This window comes from Zeus faber (assembly GCF_960531495.2).
Source record: "Zeus faber genome assembly, chromosome: 20".
Taxonomy (NCBI): domain Eukaryota; kingdom Metazoa; phylum Chordata; class Actinopteri; order Zeiformes; family Zeidae; genus Zeus; species Zeus faber.
The window spans coordinates 10759929-10775822 of NC_137207.1; positions in this window are offsets into that span (position 1 = coordinate 10759929).

A 15894-nucleotide genomic window follows, 5' to 3' on the forward strand; every position below is an offset into this window, starting at 1 on the left:
TCCAGAGGCACCAGCAGCTTCAAATACCTGTTTGCTGCATTGTAATGGCATTTTAGCAGCTGCTCTCTTAATCCCATGAATTTGTCTTGCAGAAACCTTCCTCATTATTTCTTTATCTGCACAAACCAGTCTGTGCTCTGAATCAGCCACAAATCTCTTCACAGTACGATGATCACGCTTACGTTTTCGTGAAATATCTAATGTTTTAATACCTTGTACAAGGCATTGCACTATTTGACGCTTTTCCTTTTTCTTTCCCATATTGCTTGAAACCTGTGGCCTGCTTAACAATGTGGAACGTCCTTCTTAAGTAGTTTTCCTTTAATTGGGCTCACCTGGCAAACTAATTATCACAGGTGGCTGAGACTGATTTCAGTGATCCAAAGAGCCCTGAGACACAATACCATCCATGAGTTTAATTGAAAAACAAAAAATGTAATGTTTATGACACTTCAATCCAATTTGCATAATAATTTGGAACACGGTGTAGAGGTTCCCCCTCCCTCCCTCCATGTTTTGATGCCACCCGTCTACTGCTGCGGGTGAGAGGTTCGTTTTTCCAAAGGAGGGGGCAAGTCAGACCCGCCTCCGATGGCATCGTTTTCAAATTGTTCTTTGTGCAACGATAAAGTCTACTCACGCGGGAAGGTGACACAAGGACCTTGATCAGGATCGTCACGGCACAATATTCTCCGCCCGGATCCCAAAGAGTGTTTCATGATACCGCTGAAAGCACGTACACACGCACGCACGCCGTGCAATCATCCCTTTTTAAAAGCCGAGCGGCGCGAGATGGGACGGCGACGCGCCACAAAAGGGTTTCCGGGTGCCAGGTATTCTGCGCCACGCCCGCGCCCATAAAAATCAATTACCTTAAGTCGGGGAGATAACATTTGCAGGATGCCGAATACAGTGTACGCCGCTTATCAGACGCCCGCCTTTGAATCAGATCGGAGCACCTGAGTGTGAAGCCAATCCCAAACACCGCACATTTATCCTTGGCCCTGACAGCGGCGCGACACGATGCTTGTGTTCGGGCTCGCCTCGCCGTCACGTTGCCATTAACTTCGGGAGGTGGGTGGAGGGACGGCGGAGGAGAAGAAATATTTAGGCGGCGCCACTCTGTCAACGTCTTATTTAAATACCGGCCGGCTATTTTGGAAGTTCGAGGGGTGGTCAAAGTTGTCGTGCAGACGTCCTCTGGTGGAGGAATGTTTTCTCAGAGTGAAGAGGAATCTCCGCCCATTTTCAGCATTGTTCTTCCGAGGAGAGAACAACCAGGTTTGTTTGAGAGGCTGTGTAGTGCTCGTCGGCCTTAACCCCGAGAGCAACGCTTCCCAAAACCTTTTTCTGCCATGGCAATGAAATAAACCGACAGCGCACCAGTACCCCGTTAACCACAAAAAAAATAAAATAAATCAACTGATTATCATTATGACCTGCTCATTGTTCTCATTTTCAGGGTTAAACTTGACCCCCTTCCGACAGGCACAGAGCCGGAAATAGTGAATTAGTACAGCATTGCAATTTTGATGTTGCAACACAAGAGATCATTCTCATTAGTTATTCATTTTCAAGTGGAATTTGACATTTTTCACGGCACACCAGTGTGTTTTCTTCGCCCCTTTGCACTCTGGGCGCTTCTTTTTTTTTTTTTTTTGCTTGCGTTGCCGCCTTTGAGAAGCTCGCCCGGCGTCGTCCAACGCTGAAATGTTCTTTGAGCCGCCGGCTCTTCAGGCGCTCGGTCGTCTGCTCCAATGATTTGACTTCAGGAACAAGACTCGGTATGGAAAAAACTGAGGCTTTGAACCGGCCAACCGCAGCACTGGAAGGCAGCGCCCGAACCACCAGGGCACCGGATCACCTCCATGGGGCGTTTTTTCATAATGTCACCTGGCATCAAAGCTCTTAAGTCCTCCGATACTTCAGTTCCCCCCCGACGTCTTAGCTCTTTCCAGTCTGATCAAGCTTTGTACGACTCCTCCGATCATTTGATTCAAGGAACGGGATTCGGACGGAAAAAAGGAGGACGTGATCCTGTGACGGCGGCGTCTGAACCGTCACGCCACCGCGTCGCCACTTCCACTTCCAATCCGGTTTGTCGAATGGAGCTGGACGGTAGAAACTTTGAACGACGGCCCCGAAAAAGAACGTCTCAATGGCTCAAATCTGCCGCGTCGGGCGCCAGGGCGTCGAGCCGTACCGAGCGATTCCGAGAGGGATGGAAATCCTGCTCCGGTCAAAGAACAAAACTTTGCGTCCGGGGTTCGGGTTGAATTACGAGACAAACCGATCTGAAAATGCATTTAAAAAAAAAAGAAATCGATTTAAAATCGATATTTGGAAAGCCAACCCTGGGGCTGCTTGGAACTTCGACGTTTCTCCGACAAGAGAGGTGGCGCTTCGGGCGGGTGCAGCTGGGTATGCCGGGTAACGCCTTCGATGTCCCCGATAATTCTAATAGTAATAATAATTGTAATCCTAACAATTTCCTCTGAAGGGAATTGTTTGTTACCTGTGTCTTGATTTCTGTTGACGTTTCCGGGAACTTATGAATAAGCGCCAACAACACGCACTCACTTGGACTAGAGGCAGAATTTAACACGGTGAAGCTTCACCCCTTCTTTTGATTTTTTGATTCATTTATTTTTTCTAAATCTGTATTTCCTGACGCCTGTACGACTTCCCGCTGTGGCGACTAAACGGCCCGAAAAGCGGAGAAAATGAAGAATGGGAACCGACAGAGAACGGGGCGGCGGGCGGATAAGCGATAAAAACAGACAAAAAAAAAAAAAGAAGAAGAACAAGAAAATAGATAAAGCACTCGGGGAAGACAGTGAGTAATAGACCGAGAGACATTTCGTCTGAGCCGAGCCCCGCTTCCGTTTTGGAACCCGCCGTCCCCCCGCCGCCAGTTTGTGTTATTCTAATAACAAACGCCTTATCTGACTCCGTCGCTCCGGCTGCTGCTTGTTCTTATTGAGGGATGTGCCGCAGACGACTCGGAGGTTCGCTCCGTTCACAAATGTACTTGTTGTAGGTCGCGTCGGATGGAAAGCGATTGTAAATATGAACGCAACAGACAGGGAGACAGACGGGCGGAGGGAGGGAAACACGGGGAGCCACGTGCGTCTCCCTGCCGTTCCGTTTTGCCCTGTGAGGGACCGGAGGGACGGACGGACGGACGGACGGACCGCGTGGCAGACAGACGCGCGCACACGCGGGGGGGAGCCTGGTGTCACCTGTCTGTCTGCCTGATGTCGCCGTGCGCTCAAGGCCTCCCTGCTCGCCTCCGGGGAAACGGCTCTCTCGTCGTCTTTTCCCCGCTCTGGGTTTCCCTCTTTCCCTCGCTACCGCTTCGTCCCCCTCAGTCGTCCCGGCGGACGCGGGAGGGGCGGGAGTGAAAGGAGGTCAAGGTGCTGTTTTTCTCCTCGCCTGCATATTTCATTGGATTTATTTTAGTTTGTCTGGCGTGGTCTCGTCTCCCTTTTTTTCTGTCACTTTCCCCAGCACTCCTGGAACCTCACCCAAAGGGGTACACCCACACAAAAAATACACACACACCTAAAGACACACTGTACATCTCACACACACACACACACACACACCTAAACACAGTGTACCTCTCTCAGGAGGTAAACTGTACAAAGGAGGAAGTCTGGGCTACAAAGGGAGCTGTCCATATAGTGAATCTCTCTCTCTCTCTCTATACAGGAGGCATTTCCGTTGCGTTGCCGCGTTTCGTCATCATCGTCGTGGTCGTAGTCGTCGTCGTCATCGTCCTCCTCCTCCTCCACCCCTGTGGCCGGTGGCGATAGGACACCATTATTGGAAAGCTTGAGATAAGGATTCGGTGTGATTTTGTTTTTTCTTTGGTACACTTTCAAATGATTTGATTTATTGGTATAAATCTACACTGTATATTTAAAGCCCCTCCCCACCTACACTTTAAAGGAATTTCCTCCAATTTCGTCCGTGTGTGTGTGTGCGTGTTAGTGAAAAACACCTCCCAGCATCCCAAAAGAGCAGAGTTATTTAAGGGATGCATCTTGCGTCCTCATGACGAGCACAAATAAGAACATGAAAAAAAAAATTTGACGTTTGCTGCTTTAAATGGAACTATGATTGGATGTATTTTTGATGCATAACCATTTATCCATCTCCTGCGCGCAGAGATTATAAATAGTTGCGAATCATCTCCGCTTAAAATCGGACTCATTTGCATTTTGCTTTTAGACCATCGTCATGGATAGCGTTCACCGCTCACAAGTACCGAATGTTTATTTTAAAGAGCCCCATTTGCATTGTTGATGTTTTTTTTTTTTTTTTTTTTAATACGCAGAGCGTTTTAATACGCTTATTCCCACGGCCGAACACACAGGAAAATGCTGTTGGAACGGCAGCTGAAGTGCCGTGATGACGTCGTCAACCGAGCTACGTGGAGCTACTCAACGGCCGAGGTGGTCCCTGACCAACGGCCTCAAGCACCTCGTTTCAACTCGCGACGCTTCATGTGAGCCGCTGAACTCCAACATTGATTTAACGTTCCCCGAGGAGCTGAGGAGATTCCGCTGGTGTCACTTTGCGCAACCTGCAAAAAAAAAACAAAAAAACTGTCCAGGTGCAAAAAGAGAGAGACGGACATGAATAAAATACAGACAGAGCACAGCTGGGAACGCTCCATTTTTAAAGTGAGGTGTGAGTGAGTGTGTGTGTATGCGTGTGTGTGTCTGTGTGTGTGTGTATTGTTTGGCTTGTGTATGTGTGTGAGAGAGAGCTTCCCTTCTGCGTCAGGTTTTTATTGACCGTCAGGTTAACCATTACTACTATGTAATTACTCTGTAATTCCCACTATGGAACAACATTTGGGTTGGGTTGGGTTGTGTGTGTGTGTGTATGTGAACAAAACAAAACCCCCCCCAGTACAGTTACCGAATGGGAATCTACTTGTGAGAAATACTTTGTCAGTCAAGGCCTCCGTCGGGCAGTCGTCGGGCTGCTGGGCGGTACCGACGGCACCCCTCAGCCCCCGGGAGGGAAGTGCGTGAACATGCGGTGGAATTGAACCGCTAAATCACATGCATCACAGGATAATCTACAAGGTGAGCGCAAATACATTCAGGATGCATTATGCATTTTCAAGGCACGCAACCCAGCTACAGGCTATCTTTTAATTGGCTTTCCCCGGGACACGTAAACATCGCCTCGCAAAAATGCAGCCACGAACACGGCATGAGAGCGGAAAGGCGGGAGGGCGGAAAGCAGTTTGGGAACGAGGAACGACCCACAATCTAGACGACGGAGAGTTGTGAACTCTCATCCGTGTGGCACATTGAAATAAAATAAAATGAAATATACCCAGATGTATTTAGATGTAGCCCTTCAAAGGACACTAGGGGACATTCCTTAAGGCTAAAAGAGTTCAACACCTTTGACGTCCGTCAAAATTGATGAATGAAATTTCACCCAGTTGTAGGGCACCATGGGAACTACCATTCATCAAAATGAAAATGAAATTTTAATCGATTTTTTTTTTATGAATTAATTTAGGCGGAAAATTCCAGAAATCTGGCGGCTCAGGCATAATGAGCCAAGAGACAAGAGCCAATGAGACTTTCAAAACTATACCACAAACTGGAGGTTATATAAGCTACAGTAGATATGACCCAAAGTAGAGGGGTATAAGACATAGATTTGTTTTTATTGATTTATGAATAATACTCCTGCTTAATGGCATGAAGCCACATTTTAACCATAGATTCAAGAGGTTTATTTGTACATACATACACATACATTCATACATATATGCAGTGAAATGTCTTCAGGGACCAGGTTTAAGATTTTACATTCACTTCAGAGTACCAATACATACATGTCCTGAATTAATTAGGATTCTTTTTTTTCTTTCCGACTTTATCTTTATCATTTTGCCACATTAACATCACGTCACATTAAGGTGCGATCTTAATTGGCCGCCCAAATCTGGACTTGGTTCATTTCTTGCTGGTGGCCATGTGAGGAACTGCAGTGAGAGAGAGAGCGCGAGAGAGAGATGAAGACACAACCAGCTGTGGCAAGACCTCTATCAAACTCCGCTTTCGAGAAAATACAGCCTTTTTGTTGTCGGTTTGACCCGAAATAGAGCTCCACTGGAGTACCGCCGGCTGGGAGTGTTCTTTAAGGAGCCGCCGCTCGGCGCTCCGGATCGCCGGCGTTGCGACAAGATCTCTCGCCGCGTCTTATCTGAGGCGGCGGTTAAACGGAGAGAAGAGGCTCGACGGGAACACCAAAGGGCAACATGAAAACGCCGGGCGTGGAAATCAAACGATCGAACCGATCCCCGCGCGGAATCGTTTCTGCGCCCCCCGCCCTCCCCTTCAAACGGCGTCTCGAAGTCATCGAGATGATAATTGGTTTCCCACAGCCCAGGGTTTCTGTGCTCTGTGGGCGTTTTGTTGCTCTTGATTGTTCACGTCGTTCCCCCTTTTCCCCGTCGTCCCGCCCCTCCCGCCGGCTGATCGAACGGGAGACACCCTGCCTCGCTCTGAAGACCCTCCAATTGAAAATGGAGACGTCTCATTATGTGAGGACACGTCGAGAGAGACACTGCACTGCCTGAGAGAGAGAGAGAGAGAGAGAGGGAGAGATTTTCCCCCGGGGGATCATGGATAATACCTCCCTTTATTGACGACGCCCCTTCGCTAATACCCTCTTATCTCTTCCTATGACACCAATCGATAGATTTGAGAGGGCGGAGCCAGCCAGTGACATCTGAGTCGCAAGAGGACCCCTGCCACTTCTCCTCCTCCTCGTCGCCCCCTACGGGTTCCTCCCGGGAGTTCACTCACCTTAACATTGCCGGCGGCGGCTGTCCCGGTGCGAACCCGGCGACCCGTCTGCTCGACGCCCCCCGCCAACCTGATTCGGTTGCAATATCCTAATGGGGCGAACCCGGGGTGTGCGCGTGTGCGTGTGTTTGAGTCGAAACCGCCGCGGTCCAGCTACGCGGGGAAAAAAACAGCTCTGGTTTGAGGCCGGAGCCGGGTCACGGACAGGTAAAGCAACCGCTCCTCCTGTAATAACATAATGCACTCACTGTTGGACTGAGATTAGACTGGGGGTAGAAACTGTGGATTTGCTGACAATTAGGAATGATTGGAGATTACGGGGGGGGGGGGGGGTATAGGGAGGGGTGGAGTTTAAAAAACCCAAAAACATTAGGAATGTTAAAAATAAAAGGTTCTCCATGTGCTTACACCGACAAACACACAAACTTCCGGCGATCCCAAGGCAGCTGTTTCCTGCAATGGCCATTTGACCGCCATGGCGAAAAGCCGGCCCGACGGCAACAATTTTGAAGCGTTTCAGCACCTCAGCGTGAGTTATCGCTTCGCTTTACTTGCTTTCCCCCCCCCCCCCCCCCACCAGACCAGAAGACACAGCAAACGCAATGCCCCGCTCCTACCAGCACACAGCAGCCTCCCACGGAGAAGCGCTTGGAAACCGCCGACCGCTTCGGGGGCAAAGGGCCTCGATACTTATGCATTAATGCAGCTCTGCGACCAGCGGGGGCCCAGGGGTAAATCCCGGCCCTTCGTAAAGAGGCGAAAAAAAAAAAAAACAATCCGCTGACTCGGGATTGGTGCCGACGCCGTAGTTTTGTCCGGGAAAGTAAAAAAGAAAAAAAAAAAAAGAAGTCTCCATCGCAGTTGGATTGTTTGGGGGAGAAAAAACAAAACAAAAAAAAAACAAAAAAAACACCAACCCCGTCAAGGTCGAGGGCGGCCCCACGCAGACGCCAATAGATGATTCCATTCCCAGAAAAGAAACAGCAGCCGACTGGGTTTGACTTCGCCTCTGCCTTAAAACCTTTCATTCGACGGAGTGTCCCACGCGTCACATTTCCAAACCTGACATTAAGACGGGTCAATTATACCTGCCCCACTGTCCTTGGGAGGACATCTTTAAAGGCTTGCAAATGAAGTTCAGTCTTCAGGCAAAGACGTCTGCTTGAAACGATAGCATACAGCGAGACGGTCATTACGAGAGGCTGCTTCGCTGGCGTGACATTTACAATATGTTTGATCTGCGCTACTCGGATTTTGTTTGGATTGATGCCGCCGGCGCTATACATGCGTACAAACAGGCAGACGCTTTCTTTCTCACACACACACACACACACACACACACACACACACACACACACACACACACACACACACACACACACACACCACCGTTGTCCCTGTTGGTTCCACGCCACCACTCTGATCCTCGCCTTCACGATGATTCCGTCTCTCTTCGGCTGTAATTGTCATTTCAATGTTTGTCTGGTCAAGCCGGTAATCGCTCGACGGATCAGATTCGGTGAGCTAGCGACACGCGTTGCTGCACCCCCGCCCATCCAAAAAAAAAAAAAAAAGAGAGAGAGAGAGAGAGGAAAAAAGATCACTTCTCCTTTCCTGTTATCCTGATATATCTGCAGGAGGATTTAAAGGAGGGGAAACTCCCCCCATTATTTGGAGTATTTAAGGTTTCCTAGAACAGGGGTTCCCAAATTTTTTATTTTATTTATTTTTATTTTTTTTAAAAGGCCCCCCTGCCAGACCAGGCTTTGGGAATAAAACCTTTTTAAATATATTTATATATCAATCGAAAGAATAAATAACTCGATAAAAAGAGAAATTTACAATAATAATGATGATAATAATAACAACAACAACAACATTAATAATAATTTCATAGATTATAAGTAATACTACTAATAATAATAAATAGAAATATAAAATATACGAGGGTAAGTTTATATAATTAGTGAAGAAAGAAATATTTAGAAAATTGTATTAAATATTACAATTGTTACAAAAAAAGGTTCAAATAATAATAAAATAAAAATAAAAACAGAAGAAAGATGACAATCATGAACCAACATTTCAGTTTTACAGTCCTGGTTTGCTTTTCTTATAAACGGCCAAGGCTTCAAAGTCCAGGTGAAATTAAAATGCATTTTTGTTCATAAACATCTGCTCTGTACGGGGTCTCAGCTGCGTAGTCCTTATGGACAGTATCACCAAAAAGAAGAAATTTATATCAATTTGATCTTTCTGCAGTGATAACGCCACCTATATTGGCATTTTCTGCTCTGCCGAATATGGCAAAATATGTTCCCCATTGTTGAAAGGTGTGACGGGGTCGTTAACATTGTGATCCTTAAAGTGAATTCCATGTGTCAGAATTAGGAGGAAGTGAACTTTATGAAATTGAATTCCGGCTTAGATATGAATTCACTTACATACCGAGTTGCAGGAACCTTTGAGGTCAACGATCAACCTTTATAGAGCGAAACCAAACCACCCTGACACATCCACATCACACACGCACACACACAGTAAATGTTGCACCCTAATAAATTACGTTGCCACATCAGTGTGTCGGAGCCAGCAGTAGCCACTCCGCGGCAGTGACCCGGCCCGAGCTCGACCTGAACCCGGCCCGACTCCGCAGGAAGCGCACGTCACATGCTTCACTGGCGCTTCGTTGAAAACAAACCGCTCGGGCTCCCTTCCTCTTTGTTGCTCCCAGCACATCCCGGCACAAAATAAAGCGGCGGCGGAGGTCGGCGGCCGCTCGGGCGTTCTGCCTTTCACAGTTCTCAAATCCAATCCTGTTCTCTCCACCTCCCGAGTTTCTAGTTTAATGTTCCGGCGAGAGGGAAAAAAAAAAAACAAACCAAAAAAACGAAACGATTCGGACTCCTCGTACGAATACCTTGTACGCCGACAAGTACTTCCCGATTCCGCGATCCAGGCAGTCGAATACGCTCGGAAATTGGGAAACGCTTTGCATCCAAGTTGCCGCTCCGCTCCGCCAGCTGTTAATGAAAGTCACCGGCAAGACCTCAGTGAAACTGCAGATTGTTTACTCAGGGTGGAACGGGGCTGGGGGGGGGCGAGCGGGTGGTGGTGGTGGTGGTGGTGCTCAGGACAGGTCCAGTTGTCCTGGATGAGGACAACATTACACATCTGGGGCGTCCGTCCTCTTCGGAGGTCTTTAATATTCCTCCCCGCTCTCCCAGAATGCAGCCCCCCCCCCACACACACACACACACACACACACACACACACAATGAATAATTGATGTAGCGAGGAACAGCAGCGCTCGCTTCCTCTTCAGTTAATTGGATTTGAAGAAAGAAAAAAACACGACAGAAAAGGGCGTCGCAAAACAATATCACGCTGCCAGCCCGGCGGAAACTCGGCCATTCTTCTTCAACATTTAGAAATGTTAACCTCGAACAGAGATGACGGGGTTTTGGAGGTTCTCTTTCTGTCGTTGTTTGTTTATGCCTGCTGTGTTACCTGACACCATGCCACACACTGCGATGCTGAACTACAATACAGGTACTCCTCACCCAACCAGGTCGTTAAGGTGAACTGGTCGAGAAGCCGTGTTATTTCACGGTAAGGGGGCGTGGCCGTTGAGAACGCTATATACATGCATGCAGTGTATATAGTATATACAGTATATATAATATAAAGTGTATATACTATATACACTGCACGCATGTATATAGCGTGTGTTATTTCACGGTAAGGGGGCGTGGCCTTTGAGAATGCTAGTGAATACTGAGACTGCAGGAACGAGACTGAGAACGGTGATGATGTATACAGTTTATATAGTATATATGGTGTTTAAAATATATAAAGTATATATAGTGTATATAGTATATACAGTGTAAATAGTGTATTTAGTATATATAATGTATATAGTGTATCTAGTGTTATTTCACGGTAAGGACGTGACAGACTGAGCCGTGACTGAGCCGATGAGATTTATACAGTGCATATAGTACGTAAAGTATAGTGTATACAGTATATATAATGTATAGTGTATATATAGTGTATATATAGTGTATATAGTATAGTATATACTGTATAGTATATATGGTGTACATAGTATATACTGTATATAGTGTATATGTAGATACAGTCTATACAGTATATATAATGTGTATAGTATATATTGTGTATATAGTATATATAGTGTATATAGTATAGTGTATATAGTATATATAATGTATATATTATATAATGTGTATATATTGTTATTTCATGGTAAGGGCATGTGGCAATAGCGAATGCTAGCGTAGTGAATACTGACAGACTGAGAACGGTGATAAGATGAGATATATACTGTGCATATAATATAGTGTATATAGTATATATAATGTATATAATATGTATAGCGTATATAGTATATAGAGTATATATAGTGTATATAGTATATAAAGAATAGTATAAATAGTATATACTATATTTAGTGTATATAGTATATATCTTGTGTATAGTATATATTGTGTATATAGTATATATAGTGTGTATAGTGTATAAATTATATATAGTATATATAGTGTATACTGTATATAGTATATATATAGTGTATATAGTATATATAGGGTGTATAGTGTATGAAGTGTATATAGTTGATATAGTATATATAGTATATATAGTATATAAAGGGTGAGTATATATAAAGGGTGAGTATATATAAAGGATGTGTGATGAGATGCTTGGCGCTGAGACAGCGTGGTATTGTACGCAGTGTAGAATACAGACTGGTCAGAGAGCTGGTCCTAAGTCAGAACAGTCGTTAAACAGGTAGGTGGTTAAGTGAGGGGTACCTGTATTATATAACACTCAAGCTACAATTCAACACTATATTTTGCTCAAATTGATCCCCAATGTCGACGTTCTAAACACTCCTCTTTTTAAACTGAGGACCTGCTTCAGCATGCGAGGTGCAGCATTCTAATGTGACGGTTAGAAGGCCGCGGCACCTCGGAGCCTCTGCGGGCTGCTTTGGAAAGGCTTACCTTTAATTGCTAATGGCTCCGAGAGTTCCTTTCCAGAGTCACTGCGGCTTACGCCGAGACTCCCATGTGCCGCGGTGCTAAAAACACGGCATTAAAAACGCAAGGACTTCACCTGGCGGCCTCGCGCCCGAGCACAGGACGCGCGGCGAGAGTCAGGGCGGAGGAATAAATCGCGAGAAACAAAGGGGAGAACCGGGAGCCAGAGCGGGAAGTTTAGACGGCACCAGCCTCGGCGGACGGAGCCGAGCGTTCCGAGGCCGTGCCGCCTTCCAGGGTGGAGGGAAGATGAACAATGGCACCGAACAACGAGGGGAAAAAGGAAGGGAGCGACTTAGAGCAATGGGGCGCACGGTGAGAGATTCGGAGGCAAACGCACACCTGCGGCGCCGAGCCCTTGGTTGTGGGATGAAGTCATCCAAACAGAGGGGGAGAATAATGCCCCATCTGTCGGCTAATAAAACTGAAGCGAGTGAGCGGCAGAGAAGGAGAGAGAGGGAGACCGAGGCGATACCAGCAGCCAGTTTATTTATGTTTATGTCGAGGGTCCGGCCCCTCGCCCCTCTCATGGCGGCGGACCCTCCCTCCTCGTCACTTGTTCACACATATTGTCGAGGGCAGTTACGGGGCACAAACAGAATAACACAACCTCCTTGCTCGTGAACTCTGGGGTGTACTCACTGCGCGCACGTGTATGTGTGTGTGCGGTGTCCGTTACCCGGCACGTCGGAGTTCAAAAACCCTCCAGATTTGTTTAAGCAGCAGCAGCTCCTCCAGCCTGGCAACCACCACCGCCGCTCCCGCCTACTTACAGCCACAACCTGCGACAGTTAATTATGGAGAAGGTAGCAATAGGGGGTGTGCGTTTCGGCGTCAAACAACAAGCGGCGGCTGACAAAAAAACAATAACAAAAAAACCCCCAAAACTTAATTCTCAGTTTTCCGATTTCGGAATGTCGCGCCCTTTCCCAAGGGGACGTTGCCCGCGCGTCGCTCCACATGTGGCGCAGAGTAACCAACGATGCGTGCAAACCCGACGCGCCGCAGCGCCGTTTTGGACGGAAGGACCGGGGGGAGGCTCGGCGGAAGGACCGGGGGGAGGCTCGGCGCCGGAGCTGGGACTGGTGCCTTAACTTCTGCTCAGTTCAAATCTGTCGCCGCGGCGCGTCTCTACGTTCCCCCGGCCCCCGTTTCCTGCATCGCACCGCTGGGAACGCCGAGATCAGTGGATGGCTCCATCACTGAGTGAGTGACTTGGCTGAATGGTTAATCGGTTCTTCACTGGCTCGGTCGGTAACCAACCTTCCAAACCCAAATGCAGATCGGTTCTTATCCGTCTGTGAAGCCGTGCTTACCAACAAACCAGGCTCCGGTTGATGTCGGACCGCTGCATAAACGAAAACTGGACACCCCTTCTATTCACCAATTGGGTAGTCACTCAGTCAACCGGTCATTTGCCGGGCGTTATGTTTGTGGGAACATAGAAAACACCTATGGTGTCCCCGCATCACAACTTTGTGATGCGGGGACACAGGGATGAGGGGCCACAGGGGTCAAACCTCAAATCTCAGTTCATTCGGGACGCAGCGGAAACCCGGAAAAAAATAAAATAAAATGCAGCATTGGGGAACCGGTCAGGGACTCCCCACGACCACGCAGGACATCCGGTTCGTGTTTTCCCGGGGTCGCCGCCTGACGTCGGGTGCGATTGTCGCACGCCGTGGATTATCACCCCCCCCCTCCCACCGCGCACGACTCCGCGTGCAGCCCGCGCTGGTCACGCTCGCAGGCGATAAACAATGCCGTCACGGGGGATGAACGGAGGCACGGTCGCAGCGGGAGCGTAATACATCAACGGCTAAAATCAATTAACATCTGGCGTGACGGCACGTTGCGAGCAGGGCCAGTTAGCATGCGGTGTAAAAAAAAAAAAAAAAAAAGACGATACGTTATTCTACGTTAAAGGTGAATTGTGTAGGGCCCTTTTTAGAACATGGCCGACGAGCCGCCGCGTGCGTTGGCTCATATACGTGGGCGTCGTCCTTCGGGGGAAATCTCTGCGTTGCTCCACGCCTCGGTCGCGGTTTTTAATTTTGAACAAACTCGCCAAACCTCAAGTGCCTCAGACGGAGCCGCTCTGGAAGGTGTTGAAGACGATTTGTTGCGCGGGGGAACGTTGACCACCGTATGTGTGTGTGTGTGTGTGTGTGTGTGTTATGGCCGAGGTGAATCAACAATTGAGAAAAGATCCGCGTCCAGACGTCTCTTAATTGTATTAAGGCGGAAAACATCTTTGGGGGGTTGGGAGGGCTTTTATTTTTCACTCCAGAAGCAAGGTAGATTGAAACACACACACAAACGCAAACACACACACACACACACACACACACACACACACATTTTTGATTTGGCCCAGCAGCTGTTGGACTCCAGCCCTCCTCCCCGCACGACGTAGCCTTATTATGCTGTTATTAATGGAGTGCCATTAAATGTCCCCCTGAACATCTGAGTGCGCCTGTTTCACCTGCCTCATAACATTCATCCGATTTGGCAGGGCCAGGCAGCGGCCAGGTCCAGAGAGATCTACCGCATCTGGACCGCGCGCGTGGATTCGGTAGTATTTATTACCTGTGCTCTGAGTTGGGCTTCATCCCGCCTCTGATAGATCAGGTAGAATAATGGCATCCATAACCTTGGCTACTGGCTGCCTCTGAGAACTCTCCTCAGTCGTCCCCTTCACTATCTTTTCATTACAGATCGGTAAAAAAAAAACCCCAAAAAAACTGATAAGACGCGCGCGCGCGCGCACACACACACACACACACACACACACACACACTTTGAGGCAGTATTTCTCCCGGCATCAGAGCTAGAAGACGGGGCATCCTGAATTGATCGGGAGATAATGAAGGAGGAGTAGGAGAGAGGGATCAATGTAGCAGAGGCCAGTTGAGGGGAACACGGAACACACACACACACACACACACACACACACACACACACACACGATTGAGTGGCTCACACACTGGATTGAAAATCTATCACAGGGCAGAGCATCAGGATTTTTTCGTGTGTGTGTGTGGTTTCCGCCAAATGGCCTGGCTGTGTATCTTTATCAGCAGCGGCTGTTGCCCGCCCCCCCCCCCCCCCCCCCGCCCAGTATCCCGACCGGATCGGCAGCTTCCTCCCACCCCAGCGGTCTGAGGCGAGAAGCCCCCCAAACCTCTTTTGTGAAGCTGATAAGCGACGGTCGGAGGAGGCGCAAAACAGGCGACGTGAGTAATCCAGGGGTGAGGCTGGATTAGAATGCCGTATCCAGATCAAATGGCAGATAGTTCTCTGGTTCCCGCGAGGCAGGGCACTGGTAAAACACCGTGCTGCCGGTCGGAGATATCTCGTTGTGGATCAACCCCCCCCCCCCCCCCCCCACCCCGGAGGGTGATTTAAGGGCGATGTCTTTTAAGAAGGAGCACTGACATAATCAGCAAGTTTAAATATGGAACAGTACACATTTATTGGGCTGATAACATTACTCAAACACAGTGTATGACCATTTGTAAACAATAAAACAGAAAAAAGGCAACAGCTCAGACTCGGAACTGCCTCAGAATTCAAAGTGCGCCAAGCTTCTTAAAATGATCAACTTTTTTTTTTTTTTTTTTCTCTTTAATCTCTTTTTATCTTTTTTTTCTTCCTTTTTTAAATCCTCTTAGCATCTTTTGAAACATTTTTTTGTCTTGTAACTTTTCTTCACATATTCATTTCTCAGCAGTAATTGAATAGTTATAATATGTACAAACAAGGCCGGGACGCGATCGGGCCCCGCCCCAAAGAAAATGCCGATGAGTACGTCGCTCGTTTCCCGTGAGGCGGTTTTCTCCTTCCGTCTGAGGATGACAGGACAAGGCTGTGGGTCATCCCTCTCGGGGGGTTGCATGCCTTTTCGGTGACACCGATGACGGGCCCGGCGAGACCCTCGCCGACCAGTTTCATCTTGTATGTGCCAGTATTGAAGGGTGGGGGTG